At 39.7% G+C, this 17,651-nt stretch overlaps 1 long non-coding RNA gene across 3 annotated transcripts in view; it reads left to right on the forward strand.

Moving 5' to 3' along the window:
- The window catches only part of LOC110255828 (uncharacterized), a 153,970-nt gene that overhangs the window by 86,220 nt on the left and 50,099 nt on the right, over positions 1 to 17,651 (forward strand). The window contains exons 3-5 of one of the 3 annotated variants that reach the window (XR_014819646.1): positions 13,183 to 13,224; positions 16,283 to 16,464; positions 17,425 to 17,543. The exons of 1 other annotated variant lie outside the window; for it this stretch is intronic. This is a non-coding gene — a long non-coding RNA (uncharacterized LOC110255828). Of the gene's footprint in view, positions 1 to 6,215; positions 9,815 to 13,182; positions 13,225 to 16,282; positions 16,465 to 17,424; positions 17,544 to 17,651 lie in introns of those variants that run through there. One more of the 3 variants, XR_014819647.1, reaches the window with a different exon arrangement.

Here is a 17,651-nt window from a genome sequence, read left to right on the forward strand (position 1 = left end):
TTCCGTTTCCTGGACTCTTGGTGTTACCCATCCAATCATGCTTAAACAGCAGCAATTCAAATTTTAGATTTGCCTTCCACATTTCTGCAGACATTCAATACAAAGTGACCTCAGTGACACTTGCTGTGCCACTAAATAGCAGTTTACTCAAAGAGGAGAGAGTAGGGGTACCTTCAGGGAAGAGGATGGTCAACTAGAGGAGGGACAGCCAGCTGTCACCTTGGTGACTGAATGTAGAGGAATTTCCTATCAGATGTTTGTGAGGAAGGATACCAAGCCTCTGATATTTAAAATTTCTTCTGCGCATTCTCGGAAGCTGATTAGTAGGTCAAGTCTAAGTTGGGCTCTTCATAGACAAGGAAATAAATCTGTAAGGTGACTTAGTTCCATCTTGTTGAAAGCCCATTTTGAATCTAATCTAGATTTGAGCAGAAATAACAACAAGCAGTGTAACTTCTAAAAAAAAAAAACAAAAACAAAAAACCAGGATTTTAATCCAGACTACTCTCTTTTTATTGATTGCTGGTTGTCTGTTTACAGATGTTAATTTTTTAATGTTGTCAAGAATTTTTGCTTTTACTACATGAACGTGATGGAAATGTTAGTAGGAAGAACCCAGGTTCTGGATTCCGTTACATTTGGATTAAAATTTTGACCCTGTAATTTATTGCTTGTGTGACTTGGGATGTTATTTAACTTAGGAATTTCAGTTTCTACATATGTAGAAAGAAGGTTAAAATATATATGTTCCAGGATTACTGTCACGATTATATATATATATGTGTATATATATATATTTAATTTAATTTGTTTTGGCTCTGCCCATGGCATATGGAAGTTCCCAGGCCAGGGATCAAACCCGTGTCACAGTAGTGACCCAAACTGCTGCTGCAGTGACAACACTGGATTCTTAACCCACTGTGCCATAAGAAAACTCCTCCACTCTCTTTTTTTTTTTTTTTTGTCTTTTGTCTTTTTTGTTGTTGTTGTTGCTATTTCTTGGGCCGCTCCCACGGCATATGGAGGTTCCCAGGCTAGGGGTCCAATCGGAGCTGTAGCCACCGGCCTACGCCAGAGCCAAAGCAACGCTGGATCCGAGCCTCGTCTGCAACCTACACCACAGCTCAGGGCAACGCCGGATCGTTAACCCATGGAGCAAGGGCAGGGATTGAACCCACAACCTCATGGTTCCTAGTCGGATTCATTAACCCCTGCGCCACGACGGGAACTCCTCCACTCTCTTTTAATTCAAGGCATTTCTGGCCTCAACCAGATGGCCAACCTACATCCTTGTGTCTCCTAAATGCTTTCCCATGCAGGTCATCAGTACTGCAGGTATTGCATATTGTAACTGACAACTGACTGCTTCTAAAATAATAGAATACCACTTCTTAGACAAGGCCTCTGATATCCTAAAATACCATGTGTTTGCCTTTGCCGAAGTTAAACACACACACCAAAATTAATATAACAAAGTTGAAGGTGTACAGTACAATGATCAGCTTGTACTGCGCAGTAACTCAGACTCAAGATTAGATAGTATATTCTTATTTTTATTTTTATGTTTTGTCTTTTCAGGACCGTATCTGGGACATATGGAGGTTCCCAGGCTAGGGGTCCAATCAGAGCAATGCGGGATCCGAGCTGAGTCTATAACCTACACCACAGCTCATGGCAATGCCAATCCTTAACCCAGGGATCAAGGCCAGGGAATGAACCCACGTCCTCATGGATACTGGTCAGGTTTGTTAACCACTGAGCCATGATGGGAACTCTTTATTTTTTATTTATTTGTTTTTTACAGTGATTTTTAATATATTCACAGAGTTGTGCAGCTATCACTATAATCAGTGTTTTGCTACTTTCACTCCCCCACCCCGCCCCGCAAATCTATACCTATTAATAGTCACTCTGACTTTTCTGGGACCCCACCAATAGCGGGCAACAACTACTTTATTTTTTTTTCTTTACAGTCATCTATTCTGGGAATTAAATGCAATAAACAGCATACAATACGGTTTAAAGATTGTCCTCTTTCACTTAGCATATGATGCAAGGTTCATCCTGGTTGTATCCTTATTAGTACATTTGAATGACATTCCATTGCACAGTCATATCATGGTGTATTCACCCCTTCATTAGTTGTTGGACTTTGTGTTGTTTACATTTTTTAGCTGTTAGGAATAGTGCTGTTATGAACATTCATGTACTATTTTTTATGTAAACTTTTGCTTTTATTTCTCATGGATATATATCAAGAGGAAAATTGCAACATCTTATGGTAATTCTGTATTTAACTTTTTGAGAATTGCCAAACTGTTTTCCAGTTTAGAATTTTTATAATGGCTTGATGAGCATCTTTTCATGTACTTATTGGTCATTTGCATACTTTCTCTGGAACAATGTCTAGGCAAATCCTTTGTCCTTATTTATTTATTTATTTTTACTTTAGGGCTGCACCTGTAGCATAGGGAAGCTCCCAGGCTAGGGGTCGAATTGGAGCTGTAGCTGCCGGCCTACACCATAGTTACAGCAGTGTCGGATCCAAGCCGTGCCTGCAACCTACACTGCAGCTCACAGCAATGCTGGATTTTTAAGCCGCTAAGGGAGGCCAGGGATCGAACCTGCGTCCTCATGGATGCTAGTCAGATTTGTTTCTGCTGAGCCACGATGGGAACTCTTTTGCCCTTTTTTGAATTGGGTAATGTCTTTTTTATAACTGAGTCATAAAAATTCTCTATATATTCTGAACATAAATCCCTTGTCAGAATATGTTTGCAAATATTTTCTGCTAATATGCTGGTTGTATTTTCACCTCTTGGTGGTGTCTTTTGATGCACAGACTTTTATTTTTATGAAGCCACATTTATTTGTATTTTCTTGTGGAATGTGGAGGAAATATCTTATAGCTGTAATAGCAGTTGGGTTAGAATCTGGGAGTCGAGGATCTTGGGCAAACCTCTTTTCTTCAAGACACAATTATTAATAGGGATAAATGCAAATAAATATATCATACTCCCTGTGGCTTAATAGTTTACAACCTACCTGGGTAGAAAAATACGTGCAATTAAAATTATGAGTAAGATTTACATTTATTTAAGCTTTTAATATTGACTCCAGAGTCCCTTGAAAGCTACTCATCAAAATCCTTCTTGCCACCACCAGCCCTAATTAATATTTTATTTATATCTAATTCATGACCTGCCTGAACCTTTTCAGAGGTGTTTTCCCAAATTAAAAATCACAGCTTTTTAGCTTTTTCATTGTAAAAGGGATGACAAATTAGATCTGCATTATTGAAAAGTTCACATTATCAATATTGAATCTTATGACTTGGTTAAAATAAAAACAGCTTTGGCTGTTAGCTTCATTTTTAAAAATTCTCTAATTTTTTTTTTTTTGGCAAGCAGCCTAATATCTATCAAGATGTTCAAGTGTGGGAGTAGCTAAGGAAAACTGAGAGAAGTGCCTGATCTAGGGAGGTCATTATTATCTAAGCAGACTTAGGGATATTTTGGGAGAGTGGAGGAGAGCAGGTTCAAAGAATAGCTCTGTAGAGCATGAAAGTAGATATTTTATTTTGCCACTTGTTTGGGTAGAAACTTTAAAATTAAACAGTGTGTATGGCTGGGTTGCCCGCAGGAAGAGGATCAGGCACCTGCTAAACCAGAGTTGACAGAACATGAGATGCTTCTCTGATTAGTGTCATGTTTAACTAATATTTGGCATTAATAGCATTGCGTAGTTTTGTTCAATGAGAGTTATTAGATATGGTAGAGTCCAGTGCTGTGGAGATAAGTAACACATGTTTTTTGCCCCCTTAAGCTGAATTAGTAGAGAAGAAAAAAGGAGCTACCTAAAACCTCCAACTTTAATATGCTGTGATAAGTGCTAGAGAATCCCTCCAGCCTGCTAAGAGAGTCTTACTTAAGTTGGCCAGGACTGTGACTTTCCACCACTCTTGGCATAGTCTCTTTGTCAGAATCAAGTCTTAGGTTCTGGCTGGACAGACGAGGGAGGATTATACAGAGGCGTGGCTCTCTGGGATGGGTTCCCCACAGCATGGAATGCAGTTTTTAGTTCTCAAGGTTCCAAAATACACACATTGGAAGAGATGTGGAGAGCACCCATCTGTTGTGCCTCCACCATTGTGTTTCAGGACAGGGAAGTGGTCCAGGACAAGCTGGAGCCTGGGACCTGGGAGTGGTTCCCTGTAGGTGAAGCTGGAGCGCTAAGAACCAAGTTACAGAGGGTCTGGAATGTCATGAGAGGGATAAAGAAAATTTACTTCCCTTCAACAGGAAGGCTGTGAAAACTTTAAGAAAAAAAAAAAAGAGAGAGATAATCAAATCTGAATTTTTGGAAGATTTAAATCTAAATTCAAATGTAAACTTAAAGGAAGTATATTGGGTTTTTATCGCTATGTAATAAACTACCATAAACTTATTGCTTAAGAGTGCACGTTTATTACAACACAGTTTTGTAGGTCAGAAGTCTGAGAGGGCCCTCTGGATAGGTTCTCTGCTTAGGGTCCCGCCAAGGCCAAAATCAAGGTGATGGTAGGGCTAGAATCTTATCTCTAAGCCTGAGGGGAGAATCCACTTCAGGTTGTGGGCTGAATTCAGTTCCTGGTGGTTGTAGGACTGTGGTCCCCATTTTCTTGCTGGCTGTCAGTAGGAAGCCTCTCTCAGCTCCCAGAGGTCACTTCAAAGAACATTCGAAGGGTCCATTTCATCTCAGCAATGGAAAACCTCCCTTGTGCCAAGTCCTTCTGTGTTTTGAATCTCTTTGCCTTATCCCTGTGCTACCAGCTGGGAAAACTTTTTACAAGTGGTATGCTCTATCTTTCTTTCTTTGTTTCTAGTTTATTGTAACTAAGTAGTGACTTTGATCTTGTCCCGAATTGTGAGACCCCTTTGGTCATCTGTTCTTCCTTTCAGCTGTTTGTTCTGGAAGGCTAGATTTTTTTTTTTTTTCTTTTTAGGGCCACATGTGTGGCATATGGAATTTCCCAGACTAGAAGTCCAATTGAAGCTACAGCTGTGGGCCTACACCCCAGCCACAGCAATGCAGGATCTAAGCCATGTCTGTGACATATACCAGAGTTCACAGTAACGCCAGATCCTTAACCTACTGAATGAGGCCCAGAATCGAACCTGGATCCTCATGGATGCTAGTTGGATTCATTTCTGCTGTGCCACAATGGGAACTTGCACAGCTAGATTCTTTTTTTTTTTTTTTTTCTTTTTAGGGCTACACCTGCAGCATATGGAGGTTCCCAGGTTAGGGGTACAATCCGAGCTGTAGCTGCTGGCCTACACCCCTGCCACAGCAATGCCAGATCTGAGCTGCGTCTGTGACCTACACCACAGGTCACGGCAACACTAGATCCTTAACCCAACTGGGCAAGGCCAGTGATCAAACCGTGTCATCATGGTTCTTAGTCGGATTCATGACCACTGTACCACGATGGGAACGCCTTTTTTTTCCTTTTTTTTTTTTTTTTTTTTTTTTTTTTTAGATTCTTGATTCTGGTCCTTTCATGCCCAGTCATGCCCTTTACTTCTGCACCTGCTCAAAACACCACCTTGAGCACCAAATCCTATGGGTCCCTTGGCTGTAAACAGTATGCTTTACAAAGTCATAGCTGTCTCTTTACATCTTATAAAATATCTCCTCCTTTATTGCTTTCTGTAATTCAGTGGTGATGGTTTTTTAAAAAAGTCTACTTTTAAACCAAAGAACATTGGCTATATCTGTAACTATACACCACAAAGAGAAATGAATCGAACACTTAAGACAAGGGATAGAGAAATGATTTCCACAAATATTACTAGAAGTCCTTTAATCTCCTTTTTTTCAGATCTGCTTTTTTATTCTGGATAGTCTCTTTCCTGTGCTTGTCTTTGTGATCGTTTCGTTTGTTTATTTATATTGCATAATGGCCTTTCTGTAGACCTTGGGATCTGTTTGTTGTTTCTATCAACAGTGACTCACAGTGGCTTGCACTGTGGCCTTGGTTTTAATTGTGAACTCATTCTGTCTGTAGTCTGATCAAAGAGGCTTTTGTTGGAACTATATACACTTCTGCTGTTACAGATGGCCATCAACCTGTCATTGCATGTATGCTGTGGCAATATTGGCACAATAGGGTAGAAACAGTGTCACTGTTTTATCTTAATTTCCTCTACTCAGACCCCACTTTTCTTTTTCAGAGGAGTGGGAGAGTGTGTCCTTGGAAACACCCCTTCCTTCTACATCGGTCTAGTGTAAGGCATGGTTATTGTGCAGTAGGAGGGACTTCTCAACCACTCACCGGCCACCTCACGCTGCATCAGAACCAGACCTTGAACTGTGAAGATGCAAGGCCAAGATTACATTCATTTGTGATACCATTATGTATTTTTTCCTGGATGCAACAACTCAGTTTTTTTTTTTTTTAACTTATTTCCCCCTTTATACTCATTGATTTTTGGGTAATGGTAGCAAAGATATATGATTAGCACAGTAATGTTGATCAAAGGATTGACGTTAGGGGGGCTTCCAGAAATTGAAGAAAGTGGAATGTATTTTACTTTTAATAAGGAATAGGATAGTGGCACAGAACAGAAACACGTCATATTTACTCGTAACGTGAATGTTGTTTTATTAATACCAATTACATTCCTAGAAAAGTATTCCATGAGAATTAATCATTCTGAATCTGATTTTCTGTGGAACCAATGCTATGTGATGAATAATACTGCATATTTGCTGTTTTAAAATGTTTTCCAATCATGTGCTTATATGCACTTAACATATTGAGGCTGGAATTTGACTTTTCCCCTTTTGTGGTTGTCTCAGCATCTTGTCTATTCTTAGAGTAGTTATATACAAGGCTGTCTTCCTAAGTAAAGAACTCTCTCTGCAGGCATGACTATATTTTATACATTTTCATATCCCCAGTGCTTTAGAATCCAAGAATCACAATGCCTGGAATACAATAGTTGTGCAATAATTGCTAAATAAAAAGCCAGGGAAATACCTAGCTAGAAATATTTTAAAATGATGTCTTTATTAGTACTAACTGCATTTTCATTAGGTAACAAAATTACCTGTCATTGCAATACTTCCTTCTTATCTGTAGTCCCTGTAGTTCTGACCATGAATGTGAAAACTGAATCTGAACGGGGAAGTTGAATCCTGAGGGAATAGAAATGTTCTGAGGAAGATGCGGAAACAACTTTAAAGTTCAACTCGAGTTGTAGGAATAAATGATTCAGTGAATAAAAACAGAAAAAAAAAGAATGTTGACAATTTTGATATTCTCTCTTAACATAAATTTTAGTTACCTCATTAAAAAGTTGTGGCCAGTGGCAAGATAACCAAAGGCTGAACCAAGTATCCGTTATGGGACTTTGTAATCATATCCCAGAAATCAGGATGTTTGTTATCATTCTTAAAGACCTGTGAAGCATTTAAAAAATTCCTGGGGTGTTCACAGTCTTCCTGTTTTCTGGTTTTGTGCCAGTGGAAAAGTCTCTCAAATTTTCCACTGTGAAGACAATTTACCCCATGGCTGTCAATCTTCTGTATTTTTTGCTCCTCATTTTCAGCTACACACACTCAAGCACGCAATCTGAACTCCGAAGTCCTCCTTTGGAGTATTTTCAGGACATGCTTTCTGCACAAAGAATCTAATTTCAGAGACTCTCTTGGTAGAGCAGAATAATGATATCCAGGTTCGAAAAATGGTTGGATGTGATTTTGTTTTTGAAAAAAACACCGGTTGCTAGGCTGGTACATAGCTGCTGCTATAACGAGTTGCTAGAACAATAGCAAAAGTTATTAGTTCCTTATCTTCTTAAGCAACTAAGGGTTCCTGATGTACTGTTCAGATGGTAGTTATAATTGTGGGTATTTTGTAAAAAAAAAAAAAAAATCACCCTTTTTGAATTTGGGTGCAAGTTCTGAAACTCTCAAAGGGTGTATCTCCAAAAGTAGCAATCTGGTTAACTTATTTCTTAGGTTTCAGCTCTTCTGCTTAGTCAGTAATCTTGGTCAAATATTAATTCTCCTTTGTCTCTTTAAACTCTTTTGCCACTTTTCCTCATCAATTCCTGGGATCCAGGAGTTGGAGGGAACACGATAGATCATCTGATCCAGATTCCCTGGAAATGAAGACGTTGCTGTAGCTCTGACATCTTCTGCTTTATGCAGCAAGAAAACAAGCTCCATCCTTAATCCATTTGACAGAAATGTAGCGTTAATAACTTAAAAAACATATCTAAGCTTTAACTATAAGCTGCCACTCCCAGCCGTCACCTATTTATAAAGTTGCACATTGTATTCTGAGGCTATTGGTCAAGTTCTTGATGATAGTTTTATATAATCGTCTACCTCTACCCCTCATTCTCATAGAGTTACATATGGTCGGTTCTACTGACTTGCTTTTCACAAAATAGTATAAAACAAGGTGATGTGTCAGCTGTAAGTTGATTTTTGAATGGTATTGTTCATTGTCATTATTAATATAGAATAAGGTGTCATCTTCTTTAATCTATATATCTATCGAACTATCTATCGTCTAAATTTTTTTTTCCCTGTGTCTGTGGCAGGCAAAAGTTCTCAGGCCTGGGATCAAACCCACACCAGAGCAGTATCCCAAGCCACAGCACTGGCAATGCAGGATCCTTCACCCACTGAGCCACCAGGGAACTTCATTTATGTTTAGACTTTCTGTGAGCATTTGGTCCTCCTGTTCTTGATCCTCTTAGTTATTAGAAAGAGATGAGCAGTTATTACTTTTCTTTTTGTCCACTAGATCAAAGAACTTCAATTCCTGTTGGTAAGAAGAAAACCTTTAAGTTAGTAAGGATTTAATTTTCTGAGTGTAGGGCATATTTATACAAATATAAACCATATTATTATAGTTTAGGCCTTTTCCCTTAATTTTATTTTTTCCACATCATTTTAAATTCCTTGTAACCTAAAAATAAATTAGAGGAAGGAAGACTGGGACAAGAACACTTCTATTTTTAATTCTCAAAACAACACTGTTTGGTAGATATTTTATTTCTATTTATAGATGAGGAAACTGACTTTCAGAAAAGGTATTACATTTGCCCAAGTTTACATATTTAATGGATGACTTTAAAACAAAAAACTTGGCGTTCCCGTCGTGGCGCAGTGGTTAACGAATCCGACTAGGAACCATGAGGTTGCGGATTCGATCCCTGGCCTCGCTCAGTGGGCTAAAGATCCGGCATTGCCGTGAGCTGTGGTGTAGGTCGCAGATGAGGCTTGGATTCTGCGTTGCTGTGGCTGTGGTGTAGACCGGTGGCTATAGCTCCGATTAGACCCCAGCCTTGGAACCTCCATATGCCGAGGGTGCGGCCCTAGAAAAGACAAAAGAACAAACAAACAAACAAACAAAAAACCACTTTACAAATAAGAAATGAATAATAATACAACTGGAAAACTTAGGAAACACTAACATGAACAAATAATGCACTTAGGCCCCATATTTTAATAGCTCTTGGGGAAAAAAGTGACTCTAGGATCAGATAAAGTAAGAAATATTCAGTATGATAAAGCTATAATTAACAAAATTATTCAGTTAAAAATTAAATCAATAATTATGTCCAAAGGACTCTACGAAGGGAAAAAATAAGAGTTGAAATATGCCATTTGGAATGCTGAACTTCATGAAACACTTCAATGAAAATAGAAGATAACAATAGTAATACTACATTAATAAATACTAATGTTACTATAAATACAGATAAGAAAATACTTAATACTTGTCTTTTTATAATTAAAAATGTATTTCTCATAGGTGACTTTATTTATTGATCAAGTTAATAATTCCAAAGAAACACATGAATTTAAAATGAATGAAGCAAAATAAGTCAAATGCTGCATGTGTGATTCTTGAGGGAGAGATGTGTGTTCAGCATCTTCCCATGACCTCTGGGATAACTACTCTGGTAACGGCCAGCAAGTGTACAGGAGCTCAAGAAGGTGCTAGAAAATAATTCAAGATAATGTTTAAACAAGTCTAAGAGAATCTGATAGATTCCCTTCATTTTTTTTTATAATGAAAACATTTTCTATATCACATCATAGCAATAATAAGAACCTGCCCAACTTAGGAAAGAATATGAACTTAAAGCCAAGGAACTTTAACTTCTGATCTTAACTTATTCTTTTTTTTTTTTTTTTTTTTTTTTTAAGCGCTGCGCCTGCACTCACTCCATGTGGAAGTTTCCTGGCTAGGGGTTGAATTAGAGCTGCAGCTTCAGGCCAACACCACAGGCACAGCAACACCAGATACGAGCCATATCTGCGACCTGTGCCTCAGCTTTCAGCAATGCTGGAAGGATCCATTGAGCCAGACCAGTGATCGCTCATGGATACGACTTGGATTCTTAACCCACTGAGCCACAGTGAGAACTCCTTAATTCATTCTTTAAAAAAGAAAACCAATTGTTTCAATTATTGGGTCTTTATTTCTTTATCTGCAACATAAGGGGTTTGGATAAGAGCAGTGGTTCTCAGTTGGGGGTGCACTGCCCTCCTCAAGGTGTGTTAGGGACTGTGGATGTTTTCATGCAGAAAACTCTTGAGAAGAGCAGTCAGTCTGTGGCATGGGCAACTTTTGGAATTACATGCTTCAGTGAGGTCTGTGGTTCAGGCTATACACATCCACTTACTCCGAAGTTATTCATTTTTACTAATTTCCTTTCTGAAGAAGGAGACCGTAAAACGGGTTAGTCAGGGAAATGGGAAATTCTTCCCTAAGTTTAAGAAAAGCTAGGTAGATTTCTTTAAGGAGCTTCCTTAAAAACTCAGATGCTTTATTCAGAGGAAAGGCATCCTGTACCTTCACTGTGAGACATTCCAGTGACTTGAAAGAAAGGACCCAGAGCAAAAAGGGCCAAACTGCTAAAATCAGTGCTATCTGAATAATTCTGAGAAACCAAGATGCCTGGTCATAGCCTTGAGCTAAACTTAAATGATCAGTTTTCTATAATTTTTTAGTTTTGTAAGATTTCTACACCAAACCGTTCAGCCCTGATAAAAAAAAAAAAAAAAAAAAAAAACCTTAAGAGAAACACAAAGGTATTTTTAAGCACTGTTGACTTTTACTTGGGTTTTCCAAGCAAAACTGTTTTGCTAAGAATTAAACACTTTACTTACTCTCTGAATACCTAGGTTAGGCTTCATCTGATGCTGCTGGAAAATTCTCAGGAAGTACATCAAACAGAAATGATACAGTTTGCTCTATTTTGGGATTATTGCTGAAGTCACAAAGCTTCATGGTGTTGGAGTTTGGAACGTTTCCCATGCTTTTATCCTTTCTGGAGTACATCAACAGAAGTGATAAAGAAAAGGCTCTCTGGCATTGCTCAAACCTGCTGGAATATCTGAAATTTTGGTTGCTAAAGACTTCCCCAACTGTGCAAAGAAAAAGTACTTTGGGATAAGTCGAGATAAGCATCTGCCTTGATCGAAATCTACATGAACCAGAATACCAACTTGATTGAAACCTACCCTTTAATAATATATCATCTTAGCAGATTCCTACTCGTTCAGTATAGCTCAGTGAAGAAGCAGCCATTGTCTGTAAAAATTGAGAAAAGAAAGTTTCATAAACTAATGCTGTCAGTCAGGGTGGAGTGTAAAATATCTAAAAGAGAAAGTAAGAACTTTTAAAAGTCTGCGCCCTCCTAGGTTTTATATAATGAGGATTTTAAGAGCAATAGACAATCACAGCATAATTGTTTTCATTTTTAGGTATCTTGAAATACCAGTAGGAAAAACTCATTTACCTTTATTTGTAGAAGTGAATTTTTTTTTTTTGCAATGTGTTGAAGGGGTTTCTTGTAGATGGGATGGAAATTATATCTGAAAAATGAGATGAAAACAGTGATTTAGCAGCAACACACCTTCTCAACTGCACCTGTGCTCTGTTGCAAGCAGCATGTAGTACCCTAAGAAGCAATGTCTATTTACCACCACAGTGGAAGGTAAGCAGGGCAGATCTTGAGCAAAATTATAAAGCACAGAGGGTAAAATTTTAAAATTCTCAAACTTCTTTTCATATGTTGGGAAAAACCTCTTTTAAAAAATAACATTCTCAGAGTTCCCACGGTGGCTCAGCAGGTTAAGAACCTGTCTATGAGGATGCTGGTTCAATCCCCTACCTCATTCAGTGGGTTAAAGATCTGGTGTTGTTGCTGTCTGAGGCATAGGTTACAGATGCAGCTCAGATCCTGTGTGGCTGTGGTGTAGGCCTGCAGCTACAGATCCGATTCTACCCCTACCCCGGGAACGTCCATATGCCACAGTTGTGGTAAAAAAAAAAATAAAAGAAAATTAAAAAGGAGAAAAAGAACATTATTTCCATTGTCCAAGCTCTCTCACCTCCTTTAAAAACATCCAGAGGTGTCCTCACATCTGCCCTCCTAATTTATTTTGTTCAATTTTGTGTGAATGCGTGTGAATTCCACATTTTACACTTACTCAAGTGTACTTGTATTGGCAACTATTTCTCTAAACCTCGCACATTAGAATGTAAGCACCTCTGAGACAGGTGCTATTTTTGAGTTTTTTTTTTTTTTTCTTTCTTTCTTTTCTAATGTACTCCCCAGAGCACAATAGCGAGTGCTGAGTAGATTTGAATCTATGATGAAATTATTTAGAGGCAGAACGCCTAATTGCCCATTGTCTGGTTTGGCCATTTTAGAAGTCGAGGGTGGTGGGAGAACGGAGAAAATGAAGTGGACCATCTTAAGCCACTTTGCAACCAGTTAAAGTGAAATCAGTTCCCTAAATTCCAAGTAAGTTTGATGAATCTGTTTTATTGAGATGGAAAAGAATAGGGATGGCGCCATCTGGTGGTACGTGTTCCCCCAGTCTCAGGCCTCTCCATCACGGGGCAGAGGACCTAAGACGTGGGCTAGGGAAGACCAGAAATGGAGATAGACCATATGGCCCCTGTTTTGTGGATTACCAGCATTGCACCTCACTCCTGAACCCTGCAGATGCCCGAGCTGAGAAAATCCCCATGGTGGCTCGTTCTAGGCCCTCCCTTGCCTGTCTCTACATGCTCTCTGTTTCCATTCACATTCTGTCCTTCTGCTCTTGCAAAGATCACGCTTTCTCTCCTGATGGCTCTCTTCCTTTCTTCTGCTACAGAGACTCCAGGGCTGGGAAACAAGAGGACAGTCTCATTGCCAGGTATATATTGAATAGTCCATCTCTCTCTCTCAACATAGACCTCAAAATTTCAGCACTATTGCATATAGTGATAATATATATGATGGCTTCTGTTCCTTCAATACCCATTTTATTTATTTGTTTGTTTGTTTATTTTGTCTTTTTATTTATTTTATTTTTGCCATTTCTTGGGCTGCTCCCATGGCACATGGAGGTACCCAGGCTAGGGGTCTAATTGGATCTGCAGCCGCCAGCCTAACACCAGAGCCACAGCAACGCAGGATCTGAGCTGTGTCTGCGACTCTCACCACAGCTCATGGCAGTGCCGGATCCCCAACCCACTGGGTAAGGCCAGGGATCAAACCTGCAACCTCATGGTTCCTAGTCGGATTCATTAACCACTGAGCCACAATGGGAACTCCCTTCAATACCCATTTCAGAAAGAAACACTATGAATTTCATTCTTACTTGCTTAAGTAACTCCTTAGACTATATTGCTTTTAGTATTCATATACTGATTAATAGCCCAGCAGAGTTTGTTCAGTCCTTAAACTAAATAGAAGAAACATTATCAAGAGCGTTTTTTTTTTTTTAATGTGGAAGAAAGTTGGCTGGATTTCTTATAAGGAGTTCCATGTTGCAGATCAAAGAACTGAATTAATTGATTTTTAATCTGGCAAACTTAGATTGTGCTACAGTCTATGTATATATAGACTGTATATGTATATACAGAAGTCCTTCCTCTGTAGAAGCTTGTAATTAGTTCTATAAAGAAGTGGTTGAATTGTCTCTCCTTTAGTGTCACTTTTTTCCCCCCACGGTCACGTTCTATGTCACTTCATCCGTGTGAAGCTCATTTGGTAAGGCAAAGGTCTGTGTCAGCGTCACACTGCTCTGCTGTCACCATCTAAATTCCATCCTGATAATTCATTCCTGTGGATACGTGATCCCATGGGGGCCTGTTGGGGGTAGTGGTAAACCAGATTCCCACCTGGAGTACAAGGGGCTGCACCTGCACTTTGATGTGTTTTATTTGACCCACATATCATTTTTTTTTCTAAATATTGAGCCAACATTTAAACATTAGGAGAGATCTCATAAAAATCCTGATTTCTGGGTCCTTTTTAAAAATCTAGACACAGCTGGAAATGAGTATCAGCTTCCTTGTTTAATCAGGCATGTTCTCTGCCACCAGCCTTAGTCTCTGTCGCTCCATATTGTGTTTCTCATGCTGAGAGTGAGTGCCCATTTGCAGTGTTAAAAAATGAATAAGATGACATTGGAATGTTAGCATTCCGATGTTAGATCTACTCCATCCCACCCCACCCCACCTGTTACCCTATAGATACTGAAAACTCTGTGGTAGCCATCTCTACCTCTGGAAAGAAGTAGTCAGTGCAGTCCTTGTCATTTGTGAGCTCAAGGAGACGCCTCTGAAATGCGTTTTATCCTCAGGCAACACAGTCATTTGTAGAGCTTCACTAAGAGCAAAGTCATTTCTTAGGACTAGGATTGGATGCTTCTCTCTTCGCCAATGGTGCAAGGTCAGACTGCTAAGGAGCAGGATCTGCCTCAGGGATGTGCATCTCACTAACTTCCCACAACCTCTAGAGTCTCAGAAACGTCACAGGTGGTTCAGGGTGGGGTTTGAGGCTCCACATTCTTATGGTTAAGAAGTTTGCTCAAGGTCACACAGAGGCAGAACCAGTAGCCAAAGTCAGGTCACTGGCACTTTAAATCACTGGGCCAGAAACTCCAGAAATATTTGTCAAATGCACAGATGACTCTATCAGATGATACCTAACATTATCTATAACATGTAGTTATACAGATTAAGTTAGAACCTCAGAAAGTTGAGAATTCCCTTGATTTCTCTTGACTTTATAACCCGTCACTGATCTATTTCGACTTCATGACTATCTCAGATCTGTCCGTTCCCTCCATCTGCACAGTCACCACCAGAATCCGAGAGAGGTTACCATCTCTCAGGTGGACGTGTACAATAGCATCTTAACTGGTCTCCGTGCTTCCATTTCTGTGCCCTTTTGCAGCCTGTTCTCCACACTGAGGCCACTGTGCACTTGGCACAGCTCTTATCTTACCATAAACGAGAACTTGTCATCCTCTGCTTAAACCCTTCAGTCGTGTTCTTAGTGACCTCAGGAAAATGTCAGAATCCTTAATGCCTTTTGGAATCAAGCCAGGTTGTCTGAACAACCTCAAGCCAGGCTGGTCTGCCCTGTCTCCAGCCTCACCCAGAATCGTGCTGAAGCTCCCCTGTAGGAGCCCTTTCGATTTCAGAGACTTCCCAGATATATTCTTATCCCTCTTTTTTGCTTACTTAACTCAAACTGGTCTTTTCCAAAATTCTTGAGAGAGATTCTTCATCACCCCCACTTGATACACACACACACACACACACACACACACACACACACACACACACACATTTTCTCACCATGCTCTGTTTTCCCTTCATGTTATTTTTCACTATTTGGAGCTATATACTTAGTTGTGTCACTATTTTACTGTCAAACCCCTGAATAAGGACATGTCTCTGTTGCTAACTTTTGGTACCCCAGCCCTAAACATCTACCATGTCCCTAGTAAATATTTGTTCAGTTCATTTAGACATAAGCAGGGACCTGGGCTTTCCAGAAGGCTGAAGAGCAGGAGGCACAGCTGTAGCCAAGAGATGACCCTGGAGTCAACTGATTTTTTTTTTTCCCTCCAGATAAGGGTATAGCCATGCTGATTTTTGAGTTTTTTCAAGGTTCAAGAGCCCCACATTTGCACATTTTGAAAAAAGGAAGTGCTTGGATAATTAGTAGAATATCCACCAGAATGATCACAAGCTCTGATGAGAAAAGTCTTGGCATAGCAAAATCGTGCCACAGGAATATTCAGTTCCTTGGATCATGCCAGGAATATTGCAGATGGAAGGAAGGAGAAACACTTGAGGAAATACAGTTGAGTTGGTGTGGGATTCACTAAAGCACAGCTGACTCTCCTGTTCATGGGTTTTCTCATCAGATCTTCATGATTCCTTAATGGAGACAATATTATCTTCATTTTATAGCTTGAGCTACATGTGCAGTGTTCCTGGCAGCTTAACTTTCCATTGGAGAACCAGTAGCAGGGGAAAGCCCCGCTGAGCAAGACTCTGTTTCTGCTCCCTGTGCCCAGCTCACTTCTGAGACATTGATGTTTCCTTGGCTAATTAAGATGGAAACCTCATTCAACCCACTGGCTGTATGAGAGGTGAGCCAGGGAGAAGAGTGAGGTTGACTTCTCCAGCTATTCTGTATGTAGCCTGTGTGAAACACTGGAGTACAAAAAAATCTAAAAACTGTTACCTGTGATGCAGTAGACATTGAAAATATAACTATAATTGTTAGGTTGCACACTTCTCAGAGTAATAGCACCTTACTTGCTAAAACACACAAGTACCTGCTAAAACACACAAATCATAAAATTGTTTTTCATTTTCCTGGTACGTAGAGCTGGGGGTATTGGGTGGCTTTGACTGCTGACATTTCCTTTCTGTTCTACTGGCACATTATAATTTAACCTGTCACTATGCCCCAAATTATTGCCAACTGATCTTGGTTGTGTGCATTCAATAGAGTGAGCAGAAATTTGAGATTTACTCTCTTCACAATTCTTATGGACCGCATGACTCCTAAAAAAGTTCCTTGTAAGTTTCTTGATGTGTTTGAAAGTCTTTAAGAGTGAATGCGCAGCCTCGGTTAAAAGAGCAAGACACTTAGGAGTTCCCGTTGTGGTGCAGTGGTTAACGAATCCGACTAGGAACCATGACGTTTCGGGTTTGATCCCTGGCCTTGCCCAGTGGGTTAAGGATCTGGCATTGCCGTGAGCTATGATGCAGGTCGCAGATGTGGCTCGGATCCTGAGTCGCTGTGGCTCTGGCATAGGCCAGTGGCTACAGTTCCAATTAGACCCCTAGCCTGGGAACCTCCATATGCTGCGGGAGTGGCCCTAGAAAAGGAAAAAAAAGAGTAAGACACTTAGATGAAAATATTAAGAAGATATCATGGCTTTATTTTTTAGTATTTTTTTTCTGTAAGGTATCATTGTCAACTGCTAAGGAAAACTAGATTAAGCAAGAGTTGAATGAATATGTTCATAAACAGTTACCCGTGACCATGTATGATAAATCCAACTATTCAAACTGGAGTGAAATACAACTTTCCTTCCTAGGTATTTATGAGTGAAATAGAAGCTTTCTGGTTGTTGCTCTATGCACATGACATTTTTGAGAGGGTCATCTCCAAATTCAAAATTGGAGGCTGTAGATCCCTGAAAAAATTGGCTTGGAGGTATGTATGTATGTATGTATCTTCTCAAACCAATGGTAGCTTCTGAATTGACTGACTATATGTTGACAGGAGTGTGTGTGTGTGTGTGTGTGTGTGTGTGTGTGTGTG

The sequence above is a fragment of the Sus scrofa genome, chromosome 11 (assembly GCF_054392235.1).
Source record: "Sus scrofa isolate SSC_HxYL_T2T_F1_AM1 chromosome 11, Sscrofa_HxYL_maternal_Yorkshire_Landrace_v2.0, whole genome shotgun sequence".
NCBI lineage: Eukaryota > Metazoa > Chordata > Mammalia > Artiodactyla > Suidae > Sus > Sus scrofa.